Here is a 12,217-nt window from a genome sequence, read left to right on the forward strand (position 1 = left end):
GGCAGTCTCTGGAAGAACGGGCTGGAGGTCACGGCAAGTGACCGGGCAGTCTCTGGAAGAACGGGCTGGAGGTCACGGCAAGTGACCGGGGCAGTCTCTAAGTAAAGGGTAGGTACGACCTGTGATGGCTGAACCTCCAGGTAGGCTAGCAAGGCAGATGGAGGATGTGTGCTCCCAGGTGAGCAAGCGAGAGTCTCTGGAATAGCAGGTGGTCACAGCACGTGACGGCGGAGCCTCCAGGTAGGCAAGCAGGCAGGTAGCGGAGAAGCGCTCCCAGGTGAGCGGGCAAGAGTCTCTGGAATAGCTGGTGGTCACAGCACGTGACAGCGGAGCCTCCGGGCTGGCAAGCAGGCAGGTAGCGGAGAAGCGCTCCCAGGTGAGCGGGCAAGAGTCTGGAATAGCTGGTGGTCACAGCACGTGACAGCGGAGCCTCCGGGTTGGCAAGCAGGCAGGTAGTGGAGAAGCGCTCCCAGGTGAGCGGGCAAGTGTCTGGAATAGCTGGTGGTCACAGCACGTGACAGCGGAGCCTCCGGGCAGGCAAGCAGGCAGGTAGCGGAGAAGCGCTCCCAGGTGAGCGGGCAAGCTGGTCCTTAGACAGACTGACCGGAGTTGTAAGGCAGACCGTCGGACCTCAGGCAAGCAGGCAGGTAGCTGATGTGCACTCCCAGGTGAGCGGGCAAGTTGGTCCTTAGACAGACTGACCGGAGTTGTAAGGCAGACCGTCGGACCTCAGGCAGGCAGGCAGGTAACAGGAAATCAGGCAGGATTAGGACAGCAAGCTGGCAGGAATCTGGCAGGTAACTGGCAGGTAACTGGCAACGGGACCTGAGGGCTGAAGCAGAGTAGAACGGTGCAACAACATTGCTCGGGCACCTCCATTTTGGAGGAGGTGCCTTATATATGGTAAAGTCCTCCGGCCATTGGCCGGGGACTCCTTAGGACGGCGCGCGCGGCCCCTTTAAGAGGGAGGGAGGGCGCGCGCGCGCGCCCTAAGCACAGTGGCCGGGAAGGAGCGCGCGCTGCCAGCAGAGCGGGAGAGGGACGCCGGGCACGGAGCAGAGCGGTGAGGGGAACAGCGTCCCTGCCTAGCAGAGGGCAGGGACGCCGGCACTACAGTACCCCCCCCTTTAGGCCCCCCCTTTTTTAGGCCAGATAGAAATTTAGCTAGGATGAGAGGGGCATGGATGTTCTCCCGGGGCTCCCACGTTCTCTCCTCAGGACCAAACCCCTTCCAATCTACCAAAAAAAAGGTCTTTCCTCTTACCCTTTTGGTGGCAAGAATGTTCTCTACCTCAAACTCGTCCTCAGCAGAAACCGGAGCAGGAGGCGCACCTGTAGACTTGGAAAAAGAGTTAAGCACCACGGGTTTGAGGAGAGATACATGGAAGGAGTTAGGGATCCGTAAGTTGGCCGGGAGTTTCAATTTATAGGCCACCGGGTTGATCTGACTGATGACCTCCAGAGGACCGATGAACCGAGGCCCTAACTTGTAAGAAGGTATCTTGAGTCGAACATATTTAGATGAGAGCCAGACTTTATCTCCTGGACGAAATTGTGGAGGATCCAGGCGTTTTTTGTCAGCGTGTCTTTTCATACGCTCGGATGACAGAAGGAGTGCGGACCGGGTACTCTCCCATATGGAGGAAAATTTGCTAACGAGAGATTCCGCAGCCGGGTTGTCCACAGAGGTGGAGACAGGAAAAGGAATCCGAGGATGCTGACCAAAGACTACAAAAAACGGGGATTTGGAGGAGGATTCGCTCTCGTGATTATTATAAGAGAACTCGGCCCATGGTAGGAGATCCACCCAGTCAGAATGGTGGGCATTAACGAAGTGCCGGAGGTAACTGGTCAGGTTCTGATTGATCCGCTCCACTTGACCATTGGACTGTGGGTGGTAAGCGGAAGAGAAGTCCAGGGTGACGTCTAGTAGTTTACAAGTGGCTCTCCAGAAACGTGAGGTGAACTGTACCCCACGATCCGACACGATGTGGAGGGGCAGGCCATGAAGACGGAAGATGTGGCGGATAAAGTCTTTAGCCAGCTCGGGTGCAGACGGAAGGCCTGGCAGGGGAATAAAGTGAGCCATCTTGGAAAAGCGGTCAGCGACCACCCAAATGACCGTACAACCGGCAGAGACGGGGAGATCAGTTATAAAGTCCATTGCTATATGCTGCCAGGGGGCAGCAGGTACAGGAAGCGGAAGGAGGCGTCCGGCTGGCAGATGTCTCGGGACTTTGTTGCGGGCGCAGGACACACAGGCAGAAACAAAGTCTATTATGTCCTTGTGCAGGGTAGGCCACCAATAGTGCCGGGCAATAAGCTGGAGGGTCTTTTTCTGACCGGCGTGGCCAGCTAGTTTAGACGAATGGCCCCAGTGTAGGATCTTCTCCCGATCAGGTACTGAAACAAACGTCTTACCGGGAGGGAGACGATTTAGACTCACAGGAGCCACCTGCATTACTCTGGCGGGATCGATGATATGTTTAGGTTCTTCCTCGAGATCGGACACCAGAAAGGATCGGGACAAGGCGTCTGCTTTGACGTTTTTGTCAGCCGGGCGAAAATGAAGAACAAAATCAAAGCGAGCAAAAAACAAGGACCACCGGGCTTGGCGCGGGTTAAGTCTCTGGGCATGCTGGAGGTAAGCCAAGTTCTTGTGGTCAGTGTAAATTATTACCGGATGAAGAGCCCCCTCGAGTAGGTAACGCCACTCCTCCAACGCCAGCTTGATGGCCAATAACTCTCGGTCTCCTATGGAATAGTTGCGCTCAGAAGAGGAGAAGAGTTTGGAGAAGAAGCCACAAGTTACCATTCTCCCGGAAGATGATTTTTGAGTAAGTACCGCTCCGGCTCCAGAGGAGGAGGCGTCAACTTCCAGGAAGAACTGCTTGTTGCCGTCCGGGCGATGCAGCACCGGGGCGGAAGAGAAGGCCTGTTTTAGGGAAAGAAAGGCCTCCTCTGCTTCGGGCGGCCACTCTTTGGGATTAGTACCCTTACGGGTGAGCGCGGAAATTGGGGCAGTCCGGGAAGAGAAGTGCGGGATGAAGAGGCGGTAATAGTTGGCGAAGCCCAGGAACCGTTGAATAGCCTTCAACCCCTCTGGTCGGGGCCATTTCTCGATGGCAGACAGTTTCTCAGGATCCATTTGTAGGCCAGTCTGAGAGATAATGTAGCCCAGAAACGGAAGCGAGGTCTGCTCAAAGAGGCACTTCTCATATTTAGCGTAGAGATGGTTCTGCCTGAGCCTGAGCAGGACCTGACGAACATCCCTCCGGTGAGTCTGGAGATCCGGAGAGAAGACCAAGATGTCGTCCAGGTACACCACTACGCAGGAGTAGAGAAGGTCCCGGAAGATGTCATTGACCAACTCTTGAAAGACGGCAGGAGCGTTACAGAGGCCAAAGGGCATTACCAGATATTCATAGTGGCCATCCCGGGTGTTGAATGCCGTCTTCCATTCATCCCCCTGACGGATACGAACCAGGTTGTACGCCCCACGGAGATCCAGTTTGGTGAAGATTCTAGCCCCCCTCAGACGATCAAATAACTCCGGAATGAGCGGAAGGGGGTACTTATTCTTCACCGTGATCTGGTTAAGGCCTCTATAGTCTATACAGGGACGGAGAGAGCCGTCCTTCTTTTTGACGAAAAAGAAGCCTGCTCCCGCCGGGGAGGTAGATTTCCGGATGAATCCCCTGGCCAGATTCTCCTCAATATATTCGGACATCGACCGGGTCTCAGCAGCGGATAATGGATAAATACGCCCACGGGGAGAAGTACCAGGTAACAGGTCGATAGGGCAGTCGTATGGTCTATGAGGGGGTAGTGTCTCTGCCTCCTTTTTATTAAAGACATCAGCATAAGACCAATAAGGAATCGGAAGTCCAGGTAGATTAGCTGGGGTAGGAGAAGGACGGACGGGATGAACGGGAACCAGACAGGTCTTATGGCAGCCCTGTCCCCAGCGAAGGACTTCTCCGGTCTGCCAGTCAAGAACGGGTGCATGTTTCTGGAGCCAAGGTAGGCCTAGCAAGAGGGCGTGAGAGAGTCCAGGCAGAACATGGAAGGAGATACTTTCAGAATGCAGCATTCCCACCTGCAGAGTAATGGATTCGGTGATGAGTTGGATGGGGCGTGGTAAGAGCCCCCCATCCACGGCAGCAACAGACAAGGGTACAGCCAGAGGTTTGGTGGGGATGCGGTATTTCTCTACCAGGGACTGTGAAATAAGATTCCCGGCTGCTCCAGAGTCCAGTTGGGCTAGTTCGAAATAACGGTTCTCCCCGTAGACGATTGAAACTGACAACAGCAGGGATGGAGAGGATTTATTCTTGTCTAGGTGGACCTCTCTGAGCGAACCTAGACACAGGCATTTCCCGACCTCTCCGGGCAGGCACGGATCCGGTGCTCCTTACTGCCACAGTAGAAGCAGGTCCCCTCGGCACGGCGTAAGTCCTGACGGGTCTTGACCATCTTGGTCTGGTCGACCTGCATAGGCTCAGGAGGGTGTACCTGGTTAGAGACAGAAGGAGTGACGGGTTTCTGAAAAGTAGGAGCTAGACGTGGTAACCTCCTCTCACGGGTGACCTCTCTGGCACGCTCCTGGAACCGTAGGTCAATCCGGGTGGCAAGAGTTATTAAGTCATCGAGAGTGGTAGGAATGTCCCGACCGGCAAGTTCATCTTTAATACGGCCGGACAGACCCTCCCAGAAGACGGAAACCAGAGCGTCGTTATCCCAGGCCAGCTCCGAGGCAAGGGTACGGAACCGTATGGCATATTGGCCCACGGTGAGACTTTCCTGATGGAGGCGTAGCAGCGATGATGCGGATGAGGTCTTCCGTCCGGGTTCGTCGAAGACTTTCCGGAAAGCCGTGAGAAAAGTAGGCAAGTTGGACACCAGGGGGTCTCCTCTCTCCCATAGAGGATTTAGCCAGGCCAGGGCCTCCCCGGTGAGATGGGACATGATGAATGCAATTTTGGCTCGGTCGGAGTTAAACTGGTGGGACAATAGTTCAAAGTGCAGGGTGCACTGATTTATGAAGCCCCGAGCCTGGGCTGAGTCGCCTCCGAAGCGAGGAGGTGCAGAAAGCCGAGGTCCGGGGTAGGATATCATGGTGTTAGTGGACAGCGGAGCTGCCGGATTGCGAGACATGGCACTGGCGGAGGTTGTTGGTGGAGCAGTCAGAGTGTCCAGGCGAGTATTGACATTCCGCAGGTGACCCAGGATGGACTCCTGTTGGGACCTTTGACGGGACAGTTCATGACACAGGTCCGAGAGCGAGGGAGCTTGGGTGCCACCGGGTTCCATGGCCCGAGCAAACTGTAACGGGTCTGGGAGGCGGAACCTCTGGGCTACTATACAAGGGGGCGGTCCTTGTAAGGGAGCGGGTGGCGACCAGGCAGGCAATCACAGCAGGTGACCGGGACAGTCTCTGGGTGTACGGGCAGGAGGTCACGGCAAGTGATCGAGGCAGTCTCTGGAAGAACGGGCTGGAGGTCACGGCAAGTGACCGGGCAGTCTCTGGAAGAACGGGCTGGAGGTCACGGCAAGTGACCGGGGCAGTCTCTAGGTAAAGGGTGGGTACGACCTGTGATGGCTGAACCTCCAGGTAGGCTAGCAAGGCAGATGGAGGATGTGTGCTCCCAGGTGAGCAAGCGAGAGTCTCTAGAATAGCAGGTGGTCACAGCACGTGACGGCGGAGCCTCCAGGTAGGCAAGCAGGCAGGTAGCGGAGAAGCGCTCCCAGGTGAGCGGGCAAGAGTCTCTGGAATAGCTGGTGGTCACAGCACGTGACAGCGGAGCCTCCGGGCTGGCAAGCAGGCAGGTAGCGGAGAAGCGCTCCCAGGTGAGCGGGCAAGAGTCTGGAATAGCTGGTGGTCACAGCACGTGACAGCGGAGCCTCCGGGCTGGCAAGCAGGCAGGTAGCGGAGAAGCGCTCCCAGGTGAGCGAGCAAGAGTCTGGAATAGCTGGTGGTCACAGCACGTGACAGCGGAGCCTCCGGGCAGGCAAGCAGGCAGGTAGCGGAGAAGCGCTCCCAGGTGAGCGGGCAAGCTGGTCCATAGACAGACTGACCGGAGTTGTAAGGCAGACCGTCGGACCTCAGGCAAGCAGGCAGGTAGCTGATGTGTGCTCCCAGGTGAGCGGGCAAGTTGGTCCTTAGACAGACTGACCGGAGTTGTAAGGCAGACCGTCGGACCTCAGGCAGGCAGGCAGGTAACAGGAAATCAGGCAGGATTAGGACAGCAAGCTGGCAGGAATCTGGCAGGTAGCTGGCAACGGGACCTGAGGGCTGAAGCAGAGTAGAACGGTGCAACAACATTGCTCGGGCACCTCCATTTTGGAGGAGGTGCCTTATATATGGTAAAGTCCTCCGGCCATTGGCCGGGGACTCCTTAGGACGGCGCGCGCGGCCCCTTTAAGAGGGAGGGAGGGCGCGCGCGCGCGCCCTAAGCACAGTGGCCGGGAAGGAGCGCGCGCTGCCAGCAGAGCGGGAGAGGGACGCCGGGCACGGAGCAGAGCGGTGAGGGGAACAGCGTCCCTGCCTAGCAGAGGGCAGGGACGCCGGCACTACAACATGCTGTCCATTTCCTTGTGATCCTCCTTGAGATGGTTCTACTCTTTCATTGGAGTCCAGCTGTGTTTAATTAAACTGATAGGACTTGATTTGGAAAGGCACACACCTGTCTATATAAGACCTCACAGCTCACAGTGCATGTCAGACCAAATGACCAGTATTGAGTAGAAGCCCCCTTTTGAGCTAGTGCATCCATGAGTCTTCTTGGGAATGATGCAACAAGTTTTTCACACCTGGATTTGGGGTTCCTCTGCCATTCTTCCTTGCAGATCCTCTCCAGTTCTGTCAGGTTGGATGGTGAACGTTGGTGGACAGCCATTTTCAGGTCTCTCCAGAGATGTTCAATTGGGTTTAGGTCAGGGCTCTGGCTGGGCCAGTCTAGAATGGTCACAGAGTTGTTCTGAAGCCACTCCTTTGTTATTTTAACTGTGTGCTTAGGGTCATTGTCTTGTTGGAAGGTGAACCTTCGGCCAAGTCTGAGGTCCAGAGCACTCTGGAAGAGGTTTTCATCCAGGATATCTGTGTACTTGGCCGCATTCATGTTTCTTTCAATTCCAACCAGTCGTCCTGTCCCTGCAGCTGAAAAACACCCCCATGATGCTGCCACCACCATGTTTCACTGTTGGGATTGTATTGGGCAGGTGATGAGCAGTGCCTGGTTTTTTCCACACATACCCCTTAGAATTATCACCAAAAAGTTCTATCTTAGTCTCATCAGACCAAAGAATCTTATTTCTCATAGACTGGGAGTCCTTCATGTGTTTTTAAGCAAACTCTGTGCAGGCTTTCATATGTCTTGCACTGAGGAGAGGCTTCCGTTGGGCCACTCTGCCATAAAGGCTCGACTTGTGGAGGGCTGCAGTGATAGTTGACTTTATGCAACTTTCTCCCATCTCCCTACTGCATCTTTGGAGCTGAGCCACAGTGATCTTGGGGTTCATCTTTACCTCTCTCACCAAGGCTCTTCTCCCACGATTGCTCAGTTTAGCTGGACGGCCAGGTCTAGGAAGACTTCTGGTGGTCCCAAACTTCTTCCACTTAAGGATTATGGAGGCCACTGTGTTCTTAGGACCCTTGACTAATGCAGAAATTCTTTTGTAAACTTGGCCAGATCTGTGCCTTGCCACAATTCTGTCTCTAAGCTCCTTGGGCAGTGTCAGGATGACAGGTTTAATTTTACTTTGCCAGTAGTTTTTCCCTTAGCCAAGATGGCTTCCATTGCCTCACTGGGGTCATGTGTTTCCTGCCTGTGGACCTACTTAAACTGCATGTGTTGCAATCATGCCTTGCCTGAGTATTGTGTGCTTTTAGCTTTCTACTCACCTGTGCTAGCCCTCTGAATAGAGTCTTGCTGACCTTGTGTTTACTCCTAGTCATCCGCTGAAAGGATTGCTGCCTGAATCCTCTGCTAAGGGGACTTCTGCTGAAAGGAACCACTGGCTGTTGTTCACTCACGCTGGGATCTCTGAACTTTTGTCTTCCTGAAGAAAACTTCTCCTGGATCTCTACACCTCTGGTATAGTCACCATCTTGCTCTGTGTTTAAATACCCGGCTCCAGCTCTGCTTAAGACATCGCTGTTTCCTCCGCTGCACCTCCTGCATTCTTCAATATCCAGATCCATATTCCAGTTTGTCTTCTCTTCTGCACTACGTGAGTCCACAATCAACTGAGGAATACCTACGTCTGCTTACTATCCTTATTTCTGTTTGCATATTACTGTACCTAAGTAAACTTGGACTATCGTTAACGTTTACATACCCTAATAGTAATGAAGGCCGTGCCTTACAGATTAGGTTCTAAGAAGTATTGTTTGGAATGAACTTACCTTCATAAACTGTTTGCTGTGATCTTTTGCACTTGAGTTTAAAATAGACTTTCACACTACTCTTGTCTCAGTCTCTGCTTTTGGCCCACGCCATTGGACTTCAGGGTATCTACTAACATCGTAACAGGCAGTTCCTTTGAGCTCATGATTCTCATTTGGTCTGACATGCACTGTGAGCTGTGAGGTCTTATATAGACAGGTGTGTGCCTTTCCAAATCAAGTCCTATCAGTTTAATTAAACACAGCTGGACTCCAATGAAAGAGTAGAACCATCTCAAGGAGGATCACAAGAAATGGACAGCATGTGACTTAAATATGAGCAAAGGGTCTGAATACTTATGACCATGTGATATTTCAGTTTTCCTTTTTTAATAAATTTGCAAAAATTTCTACATTTCTGTTTTTTTTTCAGTCAAGATGGGGTGCACAGTGTACTTTAATGAGAAGAAAAAAAGAACTTTTTAGAATTTACCAAATGGCTGCAATGAAACAAAGAGTGAAAGATGTAAAGGGGTCTGAATGCTTTCCGTACCCACTGTATATAGTACTCAATGTTCCAGGCAGTGGGAGGCATTACTGGGATCCAGAGCAGTCGCTCCAGTCACGTCCAGAGCCTAAGGTCTGGCATAGGAGCTGCCGGACACTTTGTGTGCTCTGAAGTGCAAAGGAAGATGGACAGGGACCTGCATAGATGGAAGTTGAAGGCCAGTCCCGGGTGCACTGCAGAGGTGGACGAGAAATACAGGATGAGCTAGCAACAGGGCTGAAGAGGAGTTATGCTAAGAAGGAGGATAATGTGAATTGCTGTGCCTTATCCCATCTGTACCCACCTGATGAACTTGAACTGTCAAGTATATGTTTGACTGTTACAAAGAACTTCGTGTTCCCTAAATTGTGAGCGGCGGCTTCTGAGGACAGAAGCCTGAAGGCAGTGGAGGCCTGCGGCCTACAAGAGAGTGTGCTGCACCCCACACCCTAGAGCACACTGGGACTGGGACACCCATTGTCTGTAAAGTGCCAGAGCGAAATCAGACCGACGTTCAGTCACGACTACCGCTCTGTGCCACTTTACAAGATGAGTGATAAGGGAACTTCTCCATCAGAAGAGACGAGGAAATAATGGTCGCTGCCCAAACTGTGACAAGAACAGGACCACAATGCAACAAGAACTGTCTCACAATGCTCTTGGAACTTTCCCATAATGCATTGCAAATTGAAACTAGAGCAAATACATTAAATCACTAGCAGACAGTGCCGTTATCAAACAATAAAAAAGAGACAGGATTCAAATGCAAGCAACATAATGTCAGAACTGATATACACATAAAGTGACTAGATTCCCTGGATAGCTAAATTCGCTGCTGAGGCAAGAACACGGGCTGCCCAGCACTATTTAAGTGCACCCCATGAAGATAGACACTCTAATTTACAAGGCCATAACATATAGGTGCATCTCACAAAATTAGAATATCATCAAAAAGTTAATTTATTTCAGTTCTTCAATGCAAAAAGTGAACCTCATATATTATATAGAGTCATTACAAACACAGTGATCTATTTCAAGTGTTTATTTCTGTTAATGTTGATGATTATGGCTTATAGCCAATGAAAACACAAAAGTCATTAACTCAGTAAATTAAAATAATTAACAAAAAACACCTGCAAAGACTTCCTAAGCATTTAAAAAGGTCCCTTAGTCTGTTTTAGTAGGCTCCACAATCATGACAATCATGGTGAAGACTGCTGACTTGACAGATGTCCAGAGTTCCAATTTTCATTTGAAATCAAGGTCCCAGAGTCTGGAAGAAGAGTGGAGAGGCCACAATCCAAGCTGCTTGAGGTCTAGTGTGAAGTTTCCACAATCAGTGATGGTTTGGGGAGCCGTGTCATCAGCGCAGCCGTCTACCAGGAAATTTTAGAGCACTTCATGCTTCCCTCTGCCACAGTATCAAGCTACCAGGGGGGCAAAGGGGGCGGTGGCCCCGGGCCCCTCGCTCTTAGGGGGCCCATCCAGGGCTACGCCAGTGTAACTGTATCTAGCATGCCCCTGGTGCCAGCATCGGGCCCCACTGCCCGCCACCGCCGCAAGTTTACTGATGAGAGAGGGAGCGCGGATCTCTCTCCCATTAGTCCCTTCTGTGACTGACGTCTCTCACATCATCACTTGGCGCCCAGCCCGCTGTGCTGAAGATGTGTGCGTGCTGGGTGCTCTGAGCAGCGAGGGAACCAGGAGGAGAGATGAGTACTGTTTATTTATTTTTTGCCGGGTGGGGGGCGGCATTATATTACAGACTCTGCCTATGGGAAGGGGGAGGTGCATTATACTACAGACTCTGCCTATGGGGGAGCATTATCCTAAAGACTCTGCCCACAGAGAGGGGGGGCTTTATACTAAAGACTCTGCCTATGGGGAGGGGGGGCATTATACTACAGACTGTCTATGGGGAGGGGGGGAGCATTATACTAAAGCCTCTGTCTATGGGGGGGCATTCTACTACAGACTCTGCCTATGGGGGGCATTATACTACAGACTCTGTTTATGAGCAGGGGAGAGCAGTAGACTACAGACTCTGCCTATGGGGGGACATTGTACTACAGACTCTGCCTATAAGAGGGGGAGCATTATACTACAGACTCTGCCTATGGGGGGTGCATTTTACTACAGACTCTGCCTATAGGTGGGGCATTATACTACAGACGCTGCCTATGAGATGGGGGGGGCATTATATCACAGACTCTGCCTATGAGGAGGGGGGGCACATTATACTACAGACTCTGCCTATGAGATGGGGGGGCATTATACTAAAGATTCTGCCTATGAGGAGGGGGGGATTATACTACAGACTCTGACTATGAGGAGGGGGGAGCATTATACTACAGACTCTGCCTATGGGGGGGCATTATACTACAGACTCTGCCTATAAGGAGGGGGGGAGCATTATACTACAGACTCTGCCTATGGGGGGGACATTGTACTACAGACTCTGCCTATAAGAGGGGGAGCATTATACTACAGACTCTGCCTATGGGGGGTGCATTTTACTACAGACTCTGCCTATAGGTGGGGCATTATACTACAGGCGCTGCCTATGAGATGGGGGGGCATTATACCACAGACTCTGCCTATGAGGAGGGGGGGCACATTACACTACAGACTCTGCCTATGAGATGGGGGGGGGCATTATACTACAGATTCTGCCTATGAGGAGGGGGGGGCATTATACTACAGACTCTGCCTATGAGGAGGGGGGAGCATTATACTACAGACTCTGCCTATGGGGGGGCATTATACTGCAGACTCTGCCTATGGGGGGGCATTATACCACAGACTCTGCCTATGAGGAGGGGGGGAGCATTATACTACAGACTCTGCCTATGGGGGGGAGCTTTATACTACAGACTCTGTCAATGGGGGGAGCATTTTGCTACAGACTCTGCCTATAGGGGCGCATTATACTATACGAAGGACTATGGGGAGTGCATTATACTATATTGAGGACTATCTGGTGCATTATACTATATGTAGGCTATTTATACAGTGTGGGAGATAATGTGGGTTCTTTGAACAGCGTGGGGGCCATCATACAGTGTGGGAGATAATGTGGGGTCTTTGTATAGTGTGGAGGCCATCATACAGTGTTGGAGCCATCAGCTTGGGGGCTACTAAGGGGTCAGTATACTTTGTGGGGGTACTATACAGTGAGGGGGAATTATATCGTGAATAGGAGAACATCATACTGGTTAGAGCGGAGCTCTACATGGGGGGAGACTCAGAACATTATTAAATCTTAGGTGGGCACTTATTGTTAT

This window comes from Phyllobates terribilis, unplaced genomic scaffold (assembly GCF_046119375.1).
Source record: "Phyllobates terribilis strain yellow unplaced genomic scaffold, ASM4611937v1 Scaffold_63__1_contigs__length_7903474, whole genome shotgun sequence".
Taxonomy (NCBI): Eukaryota; Metazoa; Chordata; class Amphibia; order Anura; family Dendrobatidae; genus Phyllobates; species Phyllobates terribilis.